Here is a 4445-nt window from a genome sequence, read left to right on the forward strand (position 1 = left end):
CCCAAGGCCCCTGAGTTTCTCTCTCCAGCCTCCCTCTCCCCAGCACACCACCCGTGAGCACCAGCCCAGGCTGCGTGCAATAGTCCTACTCAGTGCCACCCCCACTGCCTGCAACTGCCTTGCCCGCTCTGTCTGAGAGCACCACCTGCACTGCCTTCCAAATAGATAACCCCAGCTGCCGAGGGAGAGAGTCAACCCCAGTGAGACAGAGACGCAGCTCGGACCCACAATGCACCTGGCTCCAGGTAGTTGTTAGAATCATTTTTGATAGCCTCTGAGAAAGAAAACACAGGGCCCCTGGGCTTCCAGGAAAAATGGCACCAAGCTCCACCAACAGGCCACACAGACAACAACCCACATCAGCAGCCACTACAAGAAAGCAAGAGGAACGAGTCGCAATATCTGTGGAGGACCTGAACTTAGGAGGTACATAGAAGAAGCAGACTGGGCTTCCACAGAAACTAATCTTCAGAATGCTGCTTAAAGTCATAAAGGATGTGAGGGAATCAATACAGAAAATAATTTTAAAAGAGAGGAAATAGTCCACATACCAAAAGGAAATACAAGAGCTAAGGGATGATGCAGCAGAAACAAGAAAGACTTCACCAACAGGCTGGAAGAACTGGAGAACTGTATCAGCGACCCTGAAGATATCCAAGCAGAATTCAACAATCACAAAGGACAATCAAACAAGATAAGTAAAGAAGCTCAAGAAAGCCCGAGAGCAGTGAGCAGTGCTGTGAAGAGAAACAATATTAGAATAATTGGGATACCACAACAAGATGTAACAAAGAAATCAACAGACAAAATGGCGAGGGAATTCCAAGAAGAAAACTTCCCAAATATAATTGAGGAAGATCTGGCAGTCATCCAGGAAGCCAAGAGGACACCAATTAGACTGAGGCCCCAGAAGAACACACCAAGGCATAAAGAAGTCAAATTATCCAACTTTTAGGAAAAGGAGAAAATCATAAGAGCAGCTAGATGGGGGAAAGGCAGTCACCTGTAAGGTAATCAGATAAGAATATGCTCAGACTTACCAGCAGAAACCATGAGGAGGAGAGAATGGAGTAGCATCTTCCAAAAGCTGAAAGAGGATTCTGTAACCCCAGAATCCTCAATCCCTCTAAACTCTCCATCAAAATAGAAGGTGTGGTAATAGTTTTCTCGGATAAGGAAAAATTTAGAGAATACGTTAAAAAAAAAAGCACTACAGAAATCACTTTTCAACTCACTTTGAACAGAAGACCAAGCACAGAACACAAGCATGAGACCAACGCATGGTGTGACACTACCACACAGAGAGTAATGCCCAAGACGTCTTTGACCCAGTGGAGAAAAGAAAGCAAGAGGCCCACTCATGCACAACTCACCGCTAAGGAGGGAGGGAGGAAAATACTTAACACAATCCACAGATGGATGTAATTATGCTGAACGTCGATGGTCTGAACTCGGCTATTAAAAGACAAAGATTAGCAGACTGCATGAGGAAACAAAACCCATCTGTCGTTGTCTGCAAGAGACAGATCTCAAGCTCACAGACAAAACCAGGCTGAGTATCAAAGGACGGTGATAAGTATGCCAAGTGAATGGCAATCTAAAAAAGCAGGAGTTGCAATTCTGATCTCTGACAAAATTGATTTCAAGGTGCAGGACATAACAAGAGATAAGTATGGGCACTATATAGTGCTTAAGGGATCAGCCAAGCAAGAGCCAGTGAGCATAATAAACATATATGCGCCCAACAAGAGACCTGTGAAATTTGTAAGCCAAGTCCTTCAACTGATCAAAAAAGAAATCACAGGATTGATCATCATAGTAGGAGACTTCGGTACACTGCTCTCAAGAAAGGTAGCAGGAAAGAAGTTCAACAGAACTGAGCGAGACAATCAGGCAACTCGACCTGATAGATATAGTTATAGTTCTCCACCCAACTGCAATAAACCCCAACAAAACACGCACTTTTATTCAAGTGCACCCAGCACATGTTTGAAAATAGACCGTGTGCTGGGGCACAAATCAAGCTTGAGTAAATTCAAACACATGGAGGCCACAGACTTCCTTCGTTGACCACGACACCACACAGCTGGAAACCAACAAAAGATAGAACGATGTGTGTATTTATCGCCATCAAGCATCCTTTGACACTGGGCTTTGCTGTATCCCATCTGTTTGGGTGTGATGTATTTTCATGCTTATTTGTTTCTAGAAATTTCCTAATTTCATCTCTATTTGGGGCCAATCCTTCTAAAGTGAGTTACGTTGCCTCCAAGTATTTTCCCTTGCTTTTGAATTGGGCTGTCACTGTGGGTGTTAGAAGGTGTCTCGTAGGTGTTTTGATTTGCATTTCCCGGACGGCTAATGATCAGGAATGTTTCCCCACAGGTTTATTGGCCTTTCGGGTCTCCTCCTTTGTGAAGCTTCTGTTCAAGCTCCTCCTCAGTGGGCTCTTGGTCTTTCTTGTTGTAAGATTGCAAAGCTAAGTAGATGTTAGTGATGATCCCTTTGTCTGATATGTCATTGCTAAATATCTTTTCCCAGTCTGTGGGCTTTCTCATTATTGCCTTGATGAAACCTTTCAATGCACACACGTGTTTTATCTTTAGTAGGTCCCACTCACCTACTTTATCTTCCTCTGGGGTGCGTCGGCCTTATTTCTTACAGCCCATGTATTCCTTGCGCTAAGGTTCTCAGCTCTGTCCCAAGTTCCTCATTGATCACCCTGACAGTTTGGGTCTTACCTCGAGGTCTGCGACCCACCTTGAATTTGTTCTTGTGCATGGAATGAGGCAAGGGTCCTGCTTTGTTCTTTTGCAGACTGATGTCCAGTTTTTCCAGCGCCATTTGTTGAAAAGGGCATCTGCTTCCCATTTGATCCTTTGGGAGCCCTTGTCAGAGATCAGTTGTCTCTATGCTGTTGTTTTATTTCTTGATGTTCTGTTCGTGCCCACTGGTCTGGGTGTCTATCGTTGTACCAGCACCATGCTGTGTTGACACCTGTGGCTGTCTAGTAAGTTTTAAAGCCAGGTAGTGCAAGCCCGCCCTCATTGTTCTTGCTCTTGAGGAGTTCCTTGCCAGTCCTGGGCTTCTTATATTTCCATATGAAGTTTCCATTTCTTTGAGAAAAGATCCTGATGTTTGTACCGGGACTGCATTGAGCTTATAGAGTGCCTTAGGCAAGATTGTATCTGTACAATATTGAGCTTTCCGATCCACGAGCACGGGATATTCTTCCATTTGTGAACTTTGATATCCTTTAGCTAGGACCTCTGGAATGATGCTAGATAGAAATGGGGAGAAGGGGCATCTCTGTTGGGTCCCCTTTTCCAGTGAGAATATTTTAGTTTTTTCTTCATTGATTTAATGAATGTATAAATATATGTGTATTTATGGAGCAAGGAAGCAGATGGTCTTTGGGCTTCTACTTAAATCTTGCCTCAGTACAAAAATGGTTTCCTCTAATAATTGCCACTGTATGATACTCATATTCCTACCACAATCGCTGAAAACAAATGGGCGCGTAAGAAACTGTGGTGAAGAAAGCTGATAGTGCCCAGCTATTAAAAGATATAGTGTCTGGGGTCCTAAAGTCTTGAAGGTAAACAAGCGGCCATCTAACATGGAATCAACAAAATCCACATGGAATAAGTACACTTGGTGTGTGATCATGCAGTGTTGACGAGCAGAGGTATCAGAAGTTCAAAAGCAAGCACCCAAATCAGTGTGAAGGGGCATGGATGTAGATGTAGTGAAGACCCAAAACCCACCTGTAAGATAATTGGACAGTTCCTCTCAGAAGGGCCACACAGAAGGGATGCTAAATCCAGGGTGCAGCATGGCACTGATGAGCCACGTAACTATCCTCCAGTTTTTTTTTAATATTTCCTTCCTTTACTGTGTTTTTCAAATTTGTTTTGCCTCTCCCGACACGATCACTGAAGACAAAGCAGGTGCATAAAAGCAAATGTGGTGAAGAAAGCTGATGGTGCCTGGCTATCAAAAGAAATAGCATCTGGGGTCTTAAAGGTTTGAAGGTAAACAAGCAGTCACTTAGCCCAGAAGCAACAAAGCCCACATGGAAGAAGCATACTAGCATGTGTGATCACGAGGTGTCAAAGGGATCAGGTATCAGGTATCAAAGAACAAAAAAAAAAAATCAACTCATTGTGAGTGAGGGAGAGACCAGACTGGGGACCGAACACCCATCTGTAGGCAACTGGACATCCCCTTACAGAAGGGTCATGGGGAGATGAGCCAGTCAGGGTGCAGAGTATCAACGATGAAACCTACAACCTTCCTCTAGTTCCTAAATGCTTCCTTTCCCCTCCCCCCACCCCACTATCATGATCCAAATTCTACCTTACAAATCTGGCTAGACCAGAGGATGTACACTGGTACAGATAGGAATTGGAAACACAGGGAATCCAGGACAGATGATCCCTTCA

Source organism: Tenrec ecaudatus, chromosome 10 (genome assembly GCF_050624435.1).
Source record: "Tenrec ecaudatus isolate mTenEca1 chromosome 10, mTenEca1.hap1, whole genome shotgun sequence".
Classification (NCBI taxonomy): Eukaryota; Metazoa; Chordata; class Mammalia; order Afrosoricida; family Tenrecidae; genus Tenrec; species Tenrec ecaudatus.